Consider the following 21,934-nt stretch of genomic DNA (forward strand, 5'->3'; position numbering starts at 1 on the left):
CATGGTACGAACCAGTCATAAAATTGTTTGTTTCAAGTGAAAGGTCATTGAACAATAACAAAAAGTCAATCATTTTTACAATCATATTAAATGGAATCGGTCATTGAAATCAATGCTAAAAACGTTGGTGCTTTATGTCAGTGTTTCTTAAAAACTAGGATCTTCAAAAAGAGTTTCCCAACTACTAAGAACCTGTCACAGTTGTGGTGCCATGTCATGGTGAGAGCCTTTATATATTATTATATTCACTAAGCTGGCAATTCAGTAAACACACAAAATATAGTCATAAGTATCATTTGCTATATTTCATTGTTAATGCTCTCCTAGTGATTTAGGGCTGTGGCTTTTAAGGATTTGGCTTCCTTTATCAGTAGCTGTAGGGTGAGGATCTGAAAGTAGCAGCTTCTTTTGTAGGGTTGAGCACGTGCAAGCACTCTGGACCATGTTGTAATCTCTCTGTGGACTTCTAACCATGCCCATCACTTTCATTAGTTTGTGGATTTGCCTTTTAAAAATCGATTGATTCCATTTGTGAAAGGCATGCATACATGATGCCTTTTCTGGTGTTTAGCCCTCCTCCAGGACACCGGTAAACTACTGAAAACATTCAAAGCTCCGTGTTTTCAACTGGTTTCTGGCCAACTTTATTTTTTCATTTCCTGTGCAGCGCGATCTCGCTGGACAGAAGTTGAGCGCTTTGCATGACATCGACCCTGTTACATGGATAATTGCACTTTTGCTGGTTACATGCATAATTGTACTTTTGCTGGTAACATGGATTATTGCACTTTTGCCATTAAGTTTCACTGCAAGCGAACTTCTGTTTCCTTTTCTGTGTCTCCTTCACACTAACGGCAGCTGTCGGCTCACATATGTGAAACTGTTTTACTTTTCATTATCAGTTCATGTGGCAGGAAAAGTCCGGTTAGGAGTTTACAACATTAATAGCTCTAACGCGAGCAAAAGCAAGGCCCGTTGCATTGCAAATGCTTGTTTAAAATTGATTTAATGTATCTGTTATTATGGTGGTATCTGATCCTTCTCTAAGCCCATCAGACAGGGATTGTGTCCAACTTCAATTAGTTAGTATTAATAGGCGACATAGGATCAAGTGTAGAACAAGACAGAGTTAGATACTATGGAGAATGAGGCGATGAAAACTGTGAATACATGTACATAAGACCGGTAAAGAGGTGCTAGCATGTAGGTATTATTCCCTTCCTGTTTTCAATTCACTTTTGGGGCAGCAGGGGTACAAACATGGAGACTTCACCTGGCAAAGTGTCATTAGTTGTTGTGACTGTTCATGTCATATCAGTTATCACCCGTTGTTGTCTCCTCTATGTTTTATCTTTTTTCGTGTTTCAGTTCTCTAGAGTCCATAGACTCGTTTCTTCCTGCCTATTGTTATCTGCATGGTTATCTGAGATACTTCCATGTATCCCCTCTGCTGCTTGCTTCCTCAGCTCCTGTCTGGTGTGATTTGCACTGATGTCCCACAATCCCTTCCTGGCCTATGGAAGTTTTGTGACAAAAACATATGTGTCAGACTCATAGGCTCAATGTGGGGATGTCTTGACTTCGATCCTGCTGTTTCACACCCACCTTGGACTCTGAGGAGGCGAAACAGCCAATCCTGAGAACACAGGTGGAAAGGGGTGTTGTGAAAGACACGTCATTGCGTAGCAACCTTTCTTGGACTTGGAATGGATTAGTCTCTTGAAGAAAGTAAACAAACAACAATTTTCAAACGGAACTGTTTAAAATATTGTACGTGATATGCCTTTTTAGGCTCAGGTAATTCTCTGCACCTACGCGTACACGTGGATACAAATTATTTTCCTGCAACATATAATTGTGAAATCTGAAGTGTGATAATTTATAGATGCAGAATCTAACCCTTCATCTACCATTGATAATACAGAATACAGTTTACAATGTGGTTCAAAGTCTTAAGAAGGAGTGGGAAATGTCAATCTGCAGAAGAAAGATAATTTAGGTCAATAGGATCAGTTGAATTGTGGCCTGAGGTCATCTGGGACACAGGGAAACATAACTCCAGGCTTAATTGAGAACTAGAGACATAGAGAATTTCACAGTACTGTGATTCTCCTGAAAGGCAAAAAGTTGTATTACCCACATTCTCGGCAAATTTCAAAGTATGGGTTACAAAAATCACAAGTTATTCACTTTTCTTGTCTGAGGGCTGATTACGAGTTTAGCGGTCAGAAAAACCTGACTGCCAAACTCCCGACGAGGAGACCTCCATGGTCCTGGAGGCCTCCCCACCAGCCCCATTCCGAATTTTCCAATGGGCTGACTGGCGGAAACCTAGGTTCCCCCCGTCAGCCAAGTGGAAAATGTGTGGTGGCATTAGACTCAGTTCAATATACAGCTGAGTCCAATGCCGTCGCACAGGGGATCCCCTAGCACCCTTGGAATGCACAATGTCTGATAAGCAGACAGTCCATATTCCGAAGGTGCTGGGGAAAGGGTGCTTGTGACCCCCAGCACTTGTTCACCGCCAGCTTTTTCATGGCGGCTGAACTGCCATAAAAAGGCTGGCGGAGAACATGGTTGTAAACAGCACGATGGTGCTGACTTCAGCTCCGACGTGGCTGAATACAACCACGACCGCCATCATCCTATTGGGATCTTTGGCCCTGGTGGAGATAGCGGTGGTGGGCAGACCTCCACCGCGAGTCTGGCGCTCGTCAGACCAACAGACTCATAATAGGGCTTTAAATCTCCAGAACTATAGTCATATATCAAAGGTTCAACCACTTAATATTCCCAGAGCTGTCCTGACGCAGTACTCCATGTATGTGGGAGGGCCTGTTGCAGAGGACAGGTATAGGCTACAATACAGATGTGGAGTTAAGTGTTGTGGATTTGTGATCAACTATGTAAGCAGGATTTTTGCCCTTTCTTATATATTCTGGTAATATATTGTTAGAGATAGTGGGCACCATCACTCATTTATTGCGACCGGAACTTAATTTTCACCCTCTGACTTTGACCCAGAGCATGACACAGAAAGGCTAAAAAGGGAGATTGAAGATGAGAAAATAGTAAAACAACCACAAAGTAGTTCAGACACCTACAAACTGATGGTAAAGAAGGAAAATCAAGGTAAATATCTTTCTCCATCTATACACACATCATCCAGAAAAACATCCCATATTCATCAGGACTGCCCCAACACTGTTCTAATTTTGTAAAGAGTTAAAAACACACCACTTTAAAGAGCACTACATTACAAAAAATAAGTGTACACTTTTGTCCCAGAATACAGTTACCTTTCCAATCACTTGTTCACTATGGGGGTCATTACAACATTGGCGGTAAAAGGCGCTTACCGCCGTGCAGAAGACCGCCAACACACCGCCGCGGCTGCAGATTTCTGCCACGGTAATATTGACCCAAAGGCCGGAATTGCCAAAATTTAGACACCTACACAAGTCCGCCACACCAAAGGTCAGTGATAAACTGGCGATAACAAAACCTCCACAGTCACGCCAACAGGAATACGCCCACAGTATCACAACCCACTAATCCACGTGGCGGTCTTTCAACCGCGGTATTCCATTGGCAGTACACACCGCCGCGCTCAAAATAGACACACACTTAGAAAACACAACCACATTGGACAATTCCAAATACACACACCTGAGACACATACACACACCACTCCCACACACCCAATACAATATGAAACACACACCCACATTACCCACAAACCCCTACTGCCAAGAATTCCGAAAGAAGGCCAGAGAGAGACACCACAATCTACAAGCAAGCATCCACAGGCACTCAACACCATCACCCACATAACATCCACGCACCTCACACAACACACCACTAAATGTCACCCCACACATCACAACACACACCACCCCACACATCACCCACACTACCCCATGGCACGGCAAAGACACCCCAGGTTCTCTGAGGAGGAGCTCAGGGTCATCGTGGAGGAAATCATCCGGGTAGAGCCACAGCTATTCGGATCACAGGTGCAGCACACCTCCATAGCTAGGAAGATGGAGCTATGGCGAAGAATAGTGGACAGGGTCAACGCAGTGGGACAGCACCCAAGAAATAGGGATGACATCAGGAAGAGGTGGAACGACCTACGGGGGAAGGTGCGTTCCGTGGTCTCAACACACCACCTTGCGGTTCAGAGGACTGGCGGCGGACCCCCATCTCCTCCCCCACAACTAACAACATGGGAGGAGCAAGTCTTGGCTATTCTGCATCCTGAGGGCCTCGCAGGAGTAGCTGGAGGAATGGACTCTGGTAAGTCAAATCTTTACTATTACTTTCCCCACCCTACCTGCATGCCATCACATACCCCCACCCTCGCCCTCACCCCATCACTCCAACTCCTCACAAATGTTCCAATATCACAAACCACACATCCCAACACCAAGCCCTGCATGCAACAACAAAGCATGGACACCCATCACTAAATCATGGCCACTGCACATACCCATACACCCCCCTAAACCATCATTACACAAGCCCCCACACAGGAATGCAAGCACTGGGGTACACGGTCACACACCCATTGCACACCATACCACACACAGATGCAATAATTATGCTTTTACACCCCTGCAGGACCCCTACCCAACGTCACCGGACAGGAGGGTCCAGACATGTCCACACCACCAACAGAATAGGCCCACAGTGATGACAGCAGCTCTGTCCAACTGGATCTAGACGACCAGCCCGGCCCATCTGGGACCTCGGGACAGTCGGTTCACCTCACACAGTCACAGCCCACCACAGAGCTTCCCCCCTCTGGAAACACCAGCACAGCACCCACCCAGCGGGCCCATACCTCTGTCCCCAGGACACGTCAATCAGCAGTGTGTCCACCACTACAGGGAACCCAGGCTAGCCCACCACCCCAACAACAACAGGGACCTGGGGGCAGTGGCAGTGGGCACATGGTTCAGGGGACAGAGGACCAGGGAAACAGGGGAACTGGGCGGTCTGCTGTGCGACAGGGGGAGGACAGGCCCAGGGAACCCACTCTCCACGAGGCCCTCTCCAACATCATGGGAGCCTACCATCATTCCCAGGAGACGATGGCAACGGTACTGGCCAAGTTTCAGGAGACCCAGCGGCTGCAGGAGGAACAGTATTTGGGCTTCAGGGATGAACTCAGATCCATCAATTCCACCCTGGGCACCATCGTAGGGGTGCTGAAGGAAGTGCTCAACACCAGGAGGGACACTGTGGCACAACAAGGGGCCCCTGACACTAGCCTGGACGATGAACTGCCCACCACCTCCGCCGGCGCTAGTGGACAGGAGGCACCACCACAGGACCACCACACCAGCACCCCACCCCCTGCAGATGGGGAACCACCCCGCAAACGGTCCCTGAGATCCAGGACAAAGATAGAGAACGATGCCAAGACCCCCGCCAAGAAATTAGACCACCCTGATTGTCATCCTTTTGTCCCACCTTGTCACCCTGTCCATCCTCAAACTGCCCCAGCTCCACTTCCTATGCCGCTTTGGACAATGCACCTGTGAGACTAATAGCTTGTACTCTGCCATGGACATTCCTCCACCATCACCCCTCACCATTTAACAACCCCCTCCAATATTGAGCACTTAAATAAACACCCTTAAATCACAAAACAATCTGGAGTCTGTCTGTGATTTCGAATTAGTGTATTAGCAATTACAGTGACAAAATGCTCTTTCAATTGTAATGTCAACAGACCTATGTCACACAGCTCTAGTCCATGAGAAAACAAAGCAGATGTCACACAGTGTGACCCAAATCTGTGAAATCGCAAGAGAAAGTGAAAACTCAGTGACCATACACTAGGTAAAAAGGACAGACAGTAGCGAGGTAGTAGTGTTAAAGTACATGTAGTAGGCAGGTTTGTCTTCTTACCTGTGTCTCACTGGAAGTATTGCAGGATCACAGCGTTCCTGTTGTCGATGTCCTCGTCTTCTGCTTCCTCGTCTTCACTGTCCACAGGCTCCACAGCGACCACAACACCTCCATCTGGACCATCCTCCTGCAGAAAAGGCGCCTGTCGTCGCAAAGCCAAGTTGTGAAGCATACAGCAGGCCACAATGATCTGGCACACCTTCTTTGGTGAGTAGAATAGGGAACCACCTGTCATATGGAGGCACCAGAACCTGGCCTTAAGGAGGCCGAAGGTCCGCTCTATAATCCTCCTAGTTCGCCCATGGGCCTCATTGTAGTGTTCCTCTGCCCTTGTCCTGGGATTCCTCACTTGGGTCAGTAGCCATGACAGGTTGGGGTAACCAGAGTCACCTGCAAATGGCGAGGGACAACTGTTAGACACACACTAACTCTTAGGGATGGCCCCAGACCCAGACAACTATTCCCACTAATTTGGTTCCAGGTGCTCACCTAGTAGCCACACACGGTGCCTCTGTAGTTGCCCCATCACTTAAGGGATGCTGCTATTCCGCAGGATGTAAGCGTCATGCACTGAGCCAGGAAATTTGGTATTAAAATGGGAGATGTACTGGTCTGCCAAACACACCATCTGCACATTCATCGAATGATAACTCTTCCGGTTTTTGTACACCTGTTCACTCCTGCGGGGGGGACCAAGGCCACATGTGTCCCATCAATGGCACCTATGATGTTGGGGATATGTCCCAGGGCATAGAAGTCACGTTTCACTGTTGGCAAATCCTCCACCTGAGGGAAAACGATGTAGCTCTGCATGTTTTTCAGCAGGGCAGACAACACTCTGGACAACACGTTGGAAAACTTAGGCTTGGACATCCCTGATGCTATGGCCACTGTTGTTTGAAATGACCCACTTGCAAGGAAATGGAGTACTGACAGCACCTGCACTTGAGGGGGGATTCCTGTGGGATGGCGTATAGCTGACATCAGGTCTGGCTCCAACTGGGCACACAGTTCCAGGATTGTGGAACGATCAAGCCTGTAGGTGATGATTACATGTCTTTCCTCCATTGTCGACAGGTCCACCAGTGGTCTGTACATAGGAGGATGCCACCATCTCCTCACATGTCCAGGCGGACGGTGCCTATGGAGGACAACAGCGAGCACAGAGTCAACCAACTCAGAGGTACGTAAACACAGCTTACTCAGAAAACTATTCATAATCTGAAAATTGCCTGGATGAGTGTTGAGCCAAGGCCTAGGTATGTGTGACGCAGTTAAAAATAAAGCCATGTGGGCCCCTGAAATGGCGGCTGCCTGACCTGTAAAGTGGGACAATGGGATATGAGGTAACTGCGCTGGCGTTGTGCACCGTCGCGGTAGGCGGTCGAAGACCGCGGCACAATGCTGCATTGGTTAACATTGGACCCTATGGGTCCCAGGAGCCAATGACGATGTACGCCGACGGTGACGGTACGCACCGCCGCGGACGCAACCGCCATTTTCTATCACTTCAATCACTAGATACCTGATCTTCGACAGGAGAGGACCTACACTGCAAGAGACAATGGCTCGTGCGTCTGGGGAAAGGGCCCCTGCCTTCAGCACGGAGGAGTTGGCGAAACTCGTGCATGGGGTCCTCCCCAGTACACGCTGCTCTACGGTCCTCCAGACAAACAGGTAAGTACATTGTGAGCATGCTGTATGGGCAATGCCTGTGTGGAGTGGGGTGGATGAAAGATGGGGGGGGAGAATGAGGCGTGCATGAAACGACGGTGAGTGCATGTGCCACATGGCAAGGGTAGGGATGCGGGCCAATGACTGTGACGGTGCAGTTGGTAATAACTTTTCATTTTCCCCTGTACAATTCCTGTAGGTCAGCGCCCACCAGAAGAAGGATATTTGGCGTGCCATCACCAAGGACGTCCGGACCCTGGGGGTCTACCACAGACGGAGCACCCACTGCCGTAAAAGATGGGAGGACATTCGCCGCTGGAGCAAGAAGACGGCGGAGGCCCAGCTGGGGATGGCCTCCCAACGTGGGAGGGGTGCCCGTCGCACCATGACCCCCCTGATGTTCAGGATCCTGGCGGTGGCGTATCCGGAGTTGGATGGGCGCTTGAGGGCATCACAGCAGCAACAAGGGGGCGAGTACACTCTCATTCTGCTGAATCAGCACGCAGTGGAGGTGTCTGGGTGGGGGAGGTGGGCTGTGGGTTCCCCTAGGCCAGGGCGAGTGTGCTAGTTAAGTCCCCTTTTTCAGGCAGACCCTGTGGTACCCCACCCCGCCTGGGTACAGTGCCAACTACACCTAGTCAGGCTTCTGTGACATCCATGTGTACAGATATCGGCCATAGCCTTGTAGGCCATGTCCCAGGGATTGAATAGTGGACCCCAAGTGTGCGGCGTAGTGCAGGGGGCTTCTGTGTCTGTCGTGTCCGCCAACGGTAGCGGTAATGCATGCACTCAACATGTCTTTCTTCTGTCTCCCCCCCACCCCTTTTTGTGGTCTCCCTGTACTTGTGTGCATTAGCATCATCAGGCGGAGGAGCAGTGGCACCGGAGCAGGAGGGAGCTGCATCCCACATGGCCCTGGAGGACGAGACTACGGTCTCCGATTTCACCAGTGGGACGGAGGGCGAGGGGAGCTCCACGGCAGGGACAGGAGCTGACACCAGAGATACAGACTTGTCCTCTGATGGGAGCTCCCTTGCGATGGCGTGCCCATCTGTGCCCCCCGCATCTACAGGTACAGCCGCCACCACCCCCTCCAGCACCGCCCTCCCAGCAGCCCCTCAGCCTTTGCCCCGTGCCCGCTCACCCAGGAGGGTGGGCATCACCTTCGCCCCAGGCACCTCAGGCCCTGCCCCAGTCACCCCTGCTGCCCTCACTGAGGAGGCCATTGACCTCCTCAGGTCCCTCACTGTTGGGCAGTCTACCATTTTGAATGCCATCCAGGGTGTAGAGAGGCAGTTGCAACAAACCAATGCATTCCTGGAGGGCATTCATTCTGGTCAGGCAGCCCTTCAGCAAGCTTTTCAGACTCTGGCCTCAGCACTGATGGCAGCCATTGTCCCTGTCTCTAGCATACCCCCTCCAACTTCCTCCACCCAGACCCACACCCCTGTACCTCAGCCTATCCCAAAGCACACCATCAGACCAGCATGCACACACCTCAACACACAAAGGAAGCTCTGGCAAACATAAGCACCACACATCCCACCGGCACTCACGCAAGCATCACACACATGCAGACATACCAACATCCACTGCCTCCACTGTGTCCCCCTCCTCCTCATCTCCCTCATCCCTCCCAGTCTCATCTCCACTCACACCTGCATGCACTACATCTTCAGCCACTACTTCCATCAACAGCACACCCACCACCACATCCCGCTCACGTGCAGTCACCACCCCCACTACCATTGACACATCCCCTGTGTCCTCGCGCAGTGTGTCAGTAAGCCCTGTTCCCAAATTTCACAAATGCAGCCACACACCCACCCAACAGCCATCCACCTCACGACAGCCTCCAGCCCATGCACCTTCACCCAAAGTCACCAAACGGACACCTCCTACGACCACTACCTCCTCCTCCACTCCCAAACCCCCTCCATATACCCGTCCCAGTGTTCCTAAGAAACTTCTCCTGGCCAGCCTTGACCTCTTTCCCTCACCTCTCCCACCCCGACCGTCCCCTAGGGCCCGACTCTCCAGGTCCCAACCTAGCACCTCAGCCACAACATCGGCGGGACCAGTGGTGCCAGTAGTAACCGGATTATGGAGTGCACCAGGCAGTGGGGCAGCCAGTGTGGCAAGGAGCCACAGCACGGACAGTCCCCCACCTGTCAAGCATCAAAAGTTGGCCAGTGCCCGGCAGGAGAGGGGGAAGACACCAGCCACCAAAGCCGCTCCCAGGTGGGAGTGTGGAGTCAGCTGCAACACCTTCCAAGGTGGGGAAGGGGCACAAGAAAACCGGCAAGTCTGGGAAGATCAGCACGGCGGAGAAGAATGCCATCAGCCCCGGTGCCAAGGAGCCGACCGCCAGCAGCCCCACTGCCACAGACAGGACCGCCAGCAGCCCCGCTGCCAAGTAGACCGCCAGCAGCAGCCCCGCTGCCCAAGACAGGACCGCCAGCAGCAGCACCGCTGCCCAAGACAGGACTGCCAGAGGCAGCCCCGCTGCCCAAGACATGACCGCCAGCAGGAGCCCCGCTGCTCAAGACAGGACCACTAGCAGCAGCCCCGCTGCCCATGACAGGACAGCTAGCAGCAGCCCTGCTGCCAAGGAGACTGTCAGCAGCAGCCCTGCTGCCCAAGACAGGACCGCTAGCAGCAGCCCTGCTGCCATTGAGACCGCCAGCAGCAGCCCCGCAGCCCAAGATAGGACCGCCAGCAGCAGCCCCGCTGCCAAGGAGACCGGCAGCAGCTGAACCGCTGCCAAAGACACCGCTGCCACAAGCACCGCTGCCAAAGACACCACCGCCACAAGCACTGCTGCCAAAGACACCGCCACCACAAGCACCGCTGTCAAAGACACTGCCGCCACAAGCACCGCTGCCAAAGACACCGCCGCCACAAGCACTGCAGGCCCATGAGCTCCAAAATCTGTGACGCTACTGAGGCGGCCACGAGCAGGATGAAGCACTCTGGGCACAAGGCCCCCTCCAGAACCAGTGGAGAAAGACATCCACTACCTCTGTCCTTTGCAGGATGAAGCACTCTGGGCACAAAGCCCCCTCCAGAACCAGTGGAGATTGACATATACTACCTCTGTCTTTGGCAGGATGAAGCACTCTGGGCACAAGGCCCCCTCCAGAACCAGTGGAGATTGACATATACTACCTCTGTCTTTGGCAGGATGAAGCACTCTGGGAGTGCCGCTGACCCCTTATAAACACCCAACCCTGAGCCGTGCACAGTGTGATTGACCTCAGGGCCTCGTCTGAAGCTAGTCCCTGCCACCAACTCTCCTAACCACCCAATCCCATATTGTACATGGCCTTTGGCCAGCCATGTGGAGCTGGAGTTGGCAACAGGTCCATGTGGCCCCCTCTCATGGCCAATTTCGGCCCCAGGGGCCCCTTCCCCAGGGTCCTCTACAATTCCATCAGGGGGCATGCAGCCTCCCTACCCCAGTCAATTTTGGCCCCAGGGACCCCATCTCCCGGGGCCCAGCCTTCTAAATTGTTTGGGACGGCAGGAAGGCTATGCAGCCCAGCCCCCCCAGCCAATTTTGAACCCGAGGATCCCATCACCCTAGGGCCCGTCTTTCAAATATTTGTTTATTTGTGGGTGGGGAGCTGGTGATCTCGGCCCCATGGAGCCCATCCTCCAGGGCCCAGCCAAAACATTTTAATTAATGGGACACAATCCCCGGGGCTTAAAAATAAAATGAAAAGTGGCATAAGTGGCCAGGGTGGAGGTACCATGACCCCAGAGCTGTGATATAGGGGTTTGTGAGGGTGAAATTATGTCCTTAAAATATTTTTTTATGCCACAAGATTTTTGTGACTTTGTTGTGATACTCAGCGTGCCCTCCAGTGTAAGGTTGCGATGAATTTGCGAATATCGCTTACAACAAAAAAAACATGCACAGAGTCATTCATACACTAATTCATTCACTCATTGTAGCACACTCAAACAAACTCACAGACTTACTCAGGCACTGATGCATCCACTCAAAGAGCCACTCAGACCTTCATGCACTCGCTAACAGCCTACTCAGGCCCTTATGCACTCACTCAGAGACCCATTCAAACACTCATGCACCCACTCACAGACTCACTCAGATCCTCGTACACCTACTCAGAGACTCACTCAGACACTGACACACCCACTCATAGACCCACTCAGACATCACACATCCACTAACACAACCACTCATGCCCTCATGCAGCCACTCTCACATGCAGACAGACACTCTCACACCCAGAAACAACCCTCTCACACCTATTCTCACACCCTGGCAGACAGGCCATTTGGTTGTGCATGATGCAACGTTGGGTGGTTATGGGGGTTGGCTGCAGGGCCATGCTCTGCGGCCAATCTCCACTGCACATGGCCATAGGCCATGCGTGGCATGCGGTTGGGTGGTTACCAGGGGTTGGCCGCAGGGCCTGGCCACAGGCCATGCACGGCAGTGGTTGGATCAATATATAGTAATTAAAATTACCTTACATTAAAAAACACCATACAAATTCACTGAAAAAATCAAAGGTTACAAGGATGTTATAGCCATGCACTGCCAATTACCCCAGATATTAGAGCACTCATGACAACTACTATAACATCATTAAAAATATAAATGAAACATTAGCAATCAAATTATTGATGAAAAAACTGTGTATGGCAGGGGTATGAGTTATAGTTACCTTAGGTCATGAGTCAAAGTTACTTGAAATAACTCTAACTATAACTGCTGAATTCAGATTCAGAATTCAGAACGTAAATATAACGCCCCTGTAACCTTTTGTTTTTTTCAGTGAATATAGATATAGATATATATCAGCAGTTATAGTTATGGTTATCTCCAGTAACTGTAACTCGTGCCCTAAAGTAGCTATAACTGTCACCCCATCATGCACAGTTTTCTCATCAATAATTTCACTGCAAATGCTGTAGTGATATAATCAATGATGTAATAGAAGATGTCATGAGTGAGGTAGTATGTGGGGTAATTAGCAGTGCATGGTGAGGGCACAAGTTATAGTTATCCTAGGGAACTAATTTTGGTTGCTTGAGATAACTATAACTGCCGAATTTCTATGGTTTGTGTAAAATCTGAATGTTACTATAATGTCCCGGTAACCTTTGTTTTTTTCAGTGAATTTCCAAGGTTTTGTACATTTTCTTTCCTAACTGTAACATCTCTATAGCCTTTGTTTTTTTCAGTGAATTTCTTCAGTTCTTAAATGCTGTCTTCTAAGTATAACATCCCTGTAACCTGGGTGTGTGAGTGGGTATGTGAGTGGTTGTGTGCGTGTGTAATTTTGTGTGTGAGCGTGTGATGGGTGTTTGAGTGCATGTGTGACTGGCAGTGTGGGTCTCTGAGTGATTGTGGGAGTGGCTCTGTGGGTGTGTGAGTAGATGTATGAGTGGCTTTGTGGGTGTGGGAGTGGTTTTGTGGGTATGTGAGTGAGTGGCTGTATGGGTGTGTGAGTGGGTGTGAGTGGTTGTGTGGGCATGTATGTGGTTGTGTATGGGTGTGTGTGTGTCTGTGAGGGGTTGATTGTGGGTGAGGAAGTGTGCAAGTGTGTGGGTCTGTGTGTGAGTTTACATTTTATTTTTACTTGGGCTCTGGATTCGAAGTTCCACCCAAATCCACCTGAATCTGTAAGGATACGGGTGAATCCACAGATCCTCACGCAGAAAAAATGGGTTAGAATAATTTCTTGCCCATAAGGGATCCCTTACAGACCCCTCCAATAGTATGGGGCCGGGGTAACTCTACCCTGAACTCCTGTATCATTTTTTTATTTTTGTTTCCCCGCAGAGAATTGAGTCCCATTGAACAGAATGGGGGCCGCAACTTTCATCTCAAGCTACGGCCAGCCAATCACAGCATTACTGTTGGCACATGGATACACAAATCCACCCAGATCCATGGAGAATTCGCAGCTGATCCGCGTCTCTAGATATACATATCTTTTTTCAATATTTCTAAAACTACTGAGCAGATTTGCACCAAACTTCAAAAAGAGATCTTTCAGGATCAAGATCTAGCTTTCTGCCAAATTTGGTATTATTCCGTCCAGGTGTTCAGGCTCTACTCGTGTCTAAAATCCCCATGGAAAATGGGAAAATGTGTTTTGTGACCACCCCTTTTTCTCAGACCCCACTTCAAAAATCAATCTGAAACTTTCCAGATAGCAGCTGAAGTGAGAGGCAAACAAATTTTGAAAATTCGTCAAACTGTGCCAAAGATATTAGCAAAAAAAATACTTTTCCTATCAAAATTAGTTTCTAACTATTACTACCTACTGGAGGCCACAAGTAGGTAGAATGTAGGAAAATATATATATATATATATGTATATATTCAATCAAAAAAACACAGATTAAGGGGATGTTATAGTTAGGTTCAGATTTTACATGCACAAAACCATAGACATTCAAGTTATAGTTATACTTATCTCAAGAAACTATAACACATGCTCCAAGGTAATTATATTTAACAGCCCCGCCATACACAGCTTTCTCACCAATAATTTAATTTTAAATGTTGCAGTGATATTATCAATGATTTCATAGAAGATACCATGACTGATATAATATATAGGGTAATTAGCAGTGCATGGTAACCCTAAAAAAGTGCGAAGTGCTAGCATATATGGATAGGTACAACGTTTCAACATTTAGGGACAACTGATGCTATGTTGGGGGAACACTTATTATTTCACCTTGTTAGAAATGGGGGCTCTAGCTGGCAGTCAGTTTACACCCTCTCCAAGTAGGGACCTCACTCTATTCAGGGTAAGGGAGTCACACTCCTAAGGTAACCCCTGCTCAGCCCCTCAGTAGCTTGGTACGAGCAGTCAGGCTTCTCCCAGAGCCAATGGGTTAAGTATTTGTACCCACACAATAACACAGTGAAAACACCACAAAAGGACACCACACCAATTTAGAGAAATAGCCAATATTTATCTAAGTAAAACAAAACCAAAACAACAAAACGCTACATACACAAGCAAAGCTATGCATTTTTAAAGATTAAGTCCCAATAAAGCACTTAGAAACACAATAGCTTCAACTGGTGCTATCACGGCATCATGATGGAGTCGTTCCCAACAGTCCGACACCTCTTGCAATGGAGCGCGGTGCCAGTCATGGAGTCGCACGGACCCCAGCTACCGTACCTTAGAAAAGAGGCAGAGTCAAAGACGATGCACAGTTGAGGAGTTGAGGTGTTGCTGAAGCTGGCGCAGCATTGATTCCGTGCTGCTATGCAGGAGGTGAGGCGTTAGTTCCTTACGGAGCTGAGATGTCAGTTCCTTATGGAGGCAGTGGAGGTGAGGCGGCGTTGGCAGCAAAACGTCAGGTCCTTGCAATCCAGCTGGGTTGATAAGTGCAGTGGGTCAAGGCGCGATGAGGCGACTTCACAGGGTTGCGGTCACACCACAGGGCCACAGGTGGCACAGTGAAGTTGGGTGTCAAGGACAACAGTAACACGGCCCTCAGGACTCACGCTTTTGCAGAAGTTCAGAGGCGCTGCAGCGGTGTTAGGCCTGTGGTATCGGTCTGGGTCTTGCACTTCAGTGGGCATCACGGCTTCAGGTGCTGGAAGCGGCATGGAGTCAGGTAGCTGCGCCGGTCCTTCAGTCCTCCAGAATCAGTGTGCCTGGTTCTTCATGTTTTTATTCAAGCTTTTACTCGCAAAAAGACCCAGGAACTCGAGTGGGCACCACCTGGCAAGTCAGGGTCCTCAGCACGAGTCCCCGGAGGCTGGTAGTTGAAGTCATTGCTGTCCCTGAGACTTCTTAACAGGAGGCAAGCTCAGTTCAAACCCTTGGAGAAACTTCAAAAGCAGGATACACAGCAAAGTCCAGTCTTTGTCCTCTCCACAGCAGAAGAAGCAACTACAGGCCAACTGTCAGAGTCACCAGATCCTCGGGGTCTGTGCACGTTCCCAACACTTCCACCACAAGACAGCTCCAATACTCTGATTAGATTTATCACAGAGTCTAAGAGAGTCCAAGTGGGGAAAAAGGGATTAGGACGGGAACAGCTGGGAAGGAGACCTGTAGGAAGCAAAAGGTTAAAACACAACATCAAAATTATATCTCATGAAATCAGTACCATGCTACAACTCTAAGCTTCGTCTTTTCCGAAAAAACATGAACAACCCTAAAATAGTCCTAATACTGACTAGGCTTTAGATGACCGAATGCCTGAGGAGGAAACAGGAAAAGTTAAATAGGACTTTCAGATTCGAGTACTTTCTTTAGCATGAGAATCAGGAAACACTCTGAGCAATTTCTAAACAACCATATGAATCCCCTTTTAAGAATATATATCAGGAACACACAGCATTACATCTAGAACTCTGGTATTGTTGTGGTTATCTCAGAAACAACATTGGGAAGTGAATTGCGCACATTGCAGATTTTTATATGAGTATTAAACACCATAAAGGATTGTGCACCATGAAATCACACAACGTAGATTCAAGGAATAAATCACGCAACGTGTCAACTTGAAATGCTACCAAGAAAATGTCTTAGAATAGTAGCGCACAGTAATTTACATTATTTATACACGAGGAAAGAATTGCGCGTCTTGCCGATTCAAATGCCACCATACAAATGCCAAGAAATGGTAGCGCACAATGAATAACATGAAAAAACACTCAAGGAAAGAATCGCGCGTGTTGCCGATTCGAATGCCACCATGTAAATGCCAGAAAATGGTAGCGCACAATGAACAGCATGAATTACACAAGAGAAGTGAATTGCGCGTTTCGCCGATTCGAATGCCACCATGTAAATGTCGAGAAAAGGTAGCGCGCAATGAACAACAAAGTTAAATGCTCATGAAACGAGTTGCACGTCTTGCCAACTCGTAAAACATCATGTAAATGTCAAGAAATATCAGCGCGCAATGAACAACAATGTAATAATGAAGTCAAATCTTTATGGAATAAATTGCGCGTCCTCCCTATTTGCAAACCACCATACAAATGTCAAAAAATGGCAGCACACAAGTAATCTGTTATTCATTTAAGAATTAAAATCAAGAATATGAAAATTCTCAATTACGGTTTTGGGAAATGTCCAAACACCGTCTTACCGCCTGGAAACAGTGATCACCAATGAGAGATGAGTGCAGAAGACTGGAAAATCCAAATAGGCCGCCGGGACAGGAGCTCAGGAAGAAGCTGCTGCTCTGCACCGGGACCTCTGAATAGTGAGCACTGGAAGTGGGCTGACTCTCTTTTATAGAGTCTTGGCCCAGCCTAGAACCACGCCAGGCATGTTGCAGGGAAAGTCTCTAGAAGGCCCTGGAAAGGGACCACACCCTAACACACTCTGAATGTCTGCAGCAATACATTGCAAATGTACAGTATTTATAAGCACCTTAAAAATGAATCTTTTGGATGGAATTCTGCAATGCAAAAGGTTAAACAATAACATATCATCACAATGCATAAATTACATTATCTTGCGAGTGTTGGGTTTTTGCATTCTAGATGCCCGTAGAGCGCGCACTGTCCTGGTGTTGACAGTACTCCCCTCTCCCAGGCGCGCTCTAGGGCTTGGTTTATCTGGATTGAGACGATGAAAGCGTCTCACAAGTACTGGAGCATGAACATCAGATGCGGAAACCCATGAATTACTTTCAGGGCCATAACTTTTCCATGAGATTAAGTACCATAGGTTACGCCCTCTCAGTTTAGAGTCCAACACTTTCTTGACTTCATATTCTTCTTCCCCCTGTACTAGAACATGAGCTGGATGAGGGTGGACCTTTTGGACTGCCTTTTTTAAGAGGGAAGTATGGAACACTGGATGAATCCGTAATGATTTTGGCAATTGTAGTTTATAGGTCACAGGATTGATTTGCTGAAGAACAGTGTAAAGACCTATAAATTTGGGGTTGAACATGTGCTCCTTCTTGAAGTCTATATGTTTTGTGGAAAGCCACACTTTGTCACCAGGTTGATACTGCGGTCCCTCACAATGTTTATTGTCATAATGCTTTTTGTATTTTTTTGGGGCTTTTTCTAAATGTTGTTGAATCGATTTCTGAGTTTGATGCAAATGTTGAATGATTTCTGACACAGCTGGAGTGAGAGAACTTTCTTGAGGAATTGTGATGGGCAAGGTGTCAGGATGATAGCCAAACAAGCCAAAGAAGGGTGTAACGCCAGTAGACGTGTGGAAGGAGTTGTTGTAGGCTAACTCAGCTAACCAGAGCATTGATGTCCATTAATTAAGTGCTTTTTTAGCGTAAGCACGTAGGTATTGCTTCAAAGTCTGATTTAGTCTCTCCGTTTGACCATCTGTTTGAGGATGGTGGCTAGTAGATAGGGTAGATGTCACTTGGAGTGTTTTACACCATGTCTTCAAGAAGTTGGAGGCAAATTGCGATCCCCGATCGGAGAGGATCACTTTTGGCAGTCCATGATAACAAACCACTCTATTCAGTAAGATAGTTGCCAGTTCACTAAAGGTGGGTAATTTCTTACAGGCAATGAAATGTCCATATTTCGTGAGACTATCTACTACCACCAGAATTACTGAATGCTGTTGAACCACTGGCAGACCTGTAATAAAGTCTAAAGAGATGTGTTCCCACGGACGACTTGGGGTTGGGAGTGGGTGTAACAACCCTTTCGGTTTTGAATGACTTGTTTTAGTGCGAGCACAGTCTTCGCAGTTGTTTACCATTGTTTTTACATCCTTTGTTAAGGTAGGCCACCAAAAATAGCGTTTGGATTAATTCAAGAGTTTTAGGAGTACCAGGGTGACCTGCTGTAGGTATAACATGCAACCAATGAAACACTATCTTGCGAAGTTTGGTAGTGGGCACGAACAAACGAGCATCGTGAAAGGGTAATCCTTGCTTGATTGATCTTTTCGGATCTGCTTGGGCCCACGCCTGCCATTTTTCAACAGTGAATGAATTGCGGATGTCTTCAAAGAAATCTTCTGTTTTTATGATACATGGGACCTTGTCAGGAGCAATGATAGCTCTGGAGGTTTGAACTGCAGGCAATGTGGTAGACTCTTGACGGGACAAGGCGTCAGCTTTGCGATTATCTTTACCAGGCCGGAAGGTTACCACAAAATCAAACTCGGCAAAAAACAGCATCCAGCGTAATTGCCGAGGAGTCAAAAGTCTGGCAGAACTCATGAATTGAAGATTGCGATGATCAGTATATACTGTGACAGTATATTTAGCTCCCAACAAATGATGTCTCCATTCTTTAAAGGCATCACAAATCGCCAGAAGCTCTTTATCAGCAATGACATAGTTCTGTTCGGCTTCGTTCAACTTCCGAGACATGTAAGCTACAGGATGAAGCTGACCAGTGTCTTTGTTTCGTTGTGACAAGACTGCTCCTATCGCCACATCTGAAGCATCAGCTTCCACTATGAAAGGTCGATCCGCATCTGGATGAGTCAAGACTGGGGCAGTGGAGAAAGCTTCTTTCAAAGTTGAAAAGGCTTGGTCTGCTTCTGGGGACCATACACATTTTTCTTTCTTTCTTAATAACTGAGTAATTGGAGCCACTGTCTGGGAGAAATGATTGATGAACCTCCGGTAAAAATTTGCAAAGCCCAGGAAACATTGTACATCACGAACAGTCTTTGGGATGGGCCATTCAGATACGGCTTTTACTTTCCTTTCTGCCATCACCATACCTTGAGGGGTAAGGATAACCCCTAAAAACTCAACTGTGGTAACATGAAACTCACACTTGGTTAGCTTGCAATATAAATGGTGTTTACGAAGGGATGCCAACATTTTATTGACATGTTGAACATGTTCATTCTCATTGTCTGAGTAGATCAAAATGTCATCAATGTAAACTATGGCAAAGATATTGAGGTACTCTCTAAGAACGTCATTTAAGAAAAATTGAAATGCTGCTGGAGCATTGCACAGACCAAAAGGCATGACGGTGTATTCAAAAAGGCCATATCTTGTTTTGAATGCTGTTTTCCATTCGTCACCCTCTCTCATTCTGACCAAATGGTAAGCACCTCGAAGATCAAGCTTTGTGTAGATTTTTGCTTTCTTTACTTGTTCCAGTAAGACCGGAATAAGAGGCAAAGGATATTTGTTCTTGATGGTGATTTTATTCAAGCCCCTATAGTGGATACAAGTTCTCTCCGTTCGCTTTTGGAACAAAAAATAAAGGAGAAGCTGTGGGAGACTTAGAGGGGCGGATGAAACCATTCTCTAAGAATTGATCCAAGTATTTTCGTAAATGTTGATTTTCATGTTCTGACAGGGCATACACATGACCGTTGGGAAGTATCCCCCCTGGGACTAGATCAATTTGACAGTCATAAGGTCTATGAGGAGGTAAGGTAAGTTCTCTGCTTCCTTCTCATCAAATACATCTTCATAAGACGAATACTGTTTGAGCAACTGAACTTCTTTCTCTGCGGCGGTAGCTATGTAAGAATGGCAAACTTCCGATTCTTGAGTCCTTTGGAGACAATGTTCTTTACATAGCACTGATGAGAACACGATCTTTCGTTCTGCCCAATTAATCTCTGGATTGTGATGAGTTAACCATGGCAAGCCAAGGATGATCCCATACTGGGGAGCATGGATCACGTCAAGAATGAGTTCCTCTTTATGTTTCTTTCTTTGATTTTTACCTTCACAAATTATTGTCAAGGGGACAGTCTGAAGAGTTATCGGACCTCCAGTCAAGAGTTTTCCATCAACTGCCTGGATGGTTTCTGGGTTCTTCTTTTCAATACATGGGATCCCCCATGCACGAACCAATTGGGCGTCAACAAAGTTTCCGGTAGCCCCAGAGTCGACTAGAGCCTTCTTGAAATAGGTCTTTTTCTTGACCTGAACTCTTATTCCCAATTTTAGATGTTTGGATTGTGAAGGATCCACGGTGACACCCAAGAGCAACCCTTCTCTGCAACTTGGGTGCTTTAGATTTTCCGACTCGACTGATGCATTGGTTGCAACTTTCTGAACTGGGCCTCGCTTGCTCTTTGTTTTGATTGGACAATCTTTGGAGGAATGACCTTTCCGCCCACAATAGAGACATTGCCCATTTTTTCTGCGTAGGTCCTTTTCATCTTTGGTCAAAGGTCTCCTGATGGTTCCAATTTCCATCGGTTCCGGCGTTCTTTCTCTCGGAGTTCTTGAGTCTTTGTTATCATGAGCATGCCAAGAATGTTTTTCAGTCTTTTAACGCGTTCCTTTTCTTTCATTTAAACGATGATCAAGCCTCAAGACAAGGTTTATTAAATCTTGACAGTTTGCAGGTTGTGGGTCGATTTGCGCTAAGATGTCTTTTAGCTCCTCTTTGAGTCCTCTGTAAAACAAGGCAGCTTGTTTTTCTTCAGGCCAGGATGTCTCAGCGACCAGCCGATTAAAGTTGGCTAAATATGACACTAAGTCCTGATTCCCTTGGCGTAAGTCTAATAATTCACGATCTGCTGACTGTGTTACAGTTCTACGATAGAAAACTCTCTCAAATTCACGAACAAAATGTTTCCAGTTGTACAACAGGGGACTATTTTTACGCACAAGAGGAATAGCCCAGGTAGCTGCATCTCCAGACAGATATGACAACAAGAAAGCTATTTCAGACAGGGCATCGGGGAAAGTATGTGGTCTGCAGGTGAAGTGAAGTTCCACTTGAACCAGAAAAGATTGCGCTTTCAAGGGATCACCTGAGAAGCGTTCTGGGGGAGCTAAAGGAATGGCTGAAGGAACATTGAGGGAAATGTTAGTCGGATTACCTCCAGAAGTCTGAGAAGAAGTACCTGGCCAAGACACACCTGTGGGACTTTGTTCTTTCTTCTCAACCTTATTCTGTAACTGACTCACCCTCTCAGATAGACTATTTGTCAAATCCTTTGATGATACCACTTCTGACTGGAGCTGGGTGATAGCCTTGACTAGTTCGTCCAGTGTGGCCATGCTGAGAACATACACAAACCAGGAAGATAATAATTTGTGGGCTCACTATTCTGTCAGAGTCACCAGATCCTCGGGGTCTGTGCACGTTCCCAACACTTCCACCACAAGACAGCTCCAATACTCTGATTAGATTTATCACAGAGTCTAAGAGAGTCTAAGTGGGGAAAAGGGGATTAGGACGGGAACAGCTGGGAAGGAGACCTGTAGGAAGCAAAAGGTTAAAACACAACATCAAAATTATATCTCATGAAATCAGTACCATGCTACAACTCTAAGCTTCGTCTTTTCCGAAAAAACATGAACAACCCTAAAATAGTCCTAAAACTGACTAGGCTTTAGATGACCGAATGCCTGAGGAGGAAACAGGAAAAGTTAAATAGGACTTTCAGATT

The sequence above is a fragment of the Pleurodeles waltl genome, chromosome 5 (genome assembly GCF_031143425.1).
Source record: "Pleurodeles waltl isolate 20211129_DDA chromosome 5, aPleWal1.hap1.20221129, whole genome shotgun sequence".
NCBI lineage: Eukaryota > Metazoa > Chordata > Amphibia > Caudata > Salamandridae > Pleurodeles > Pleurodeles waltl.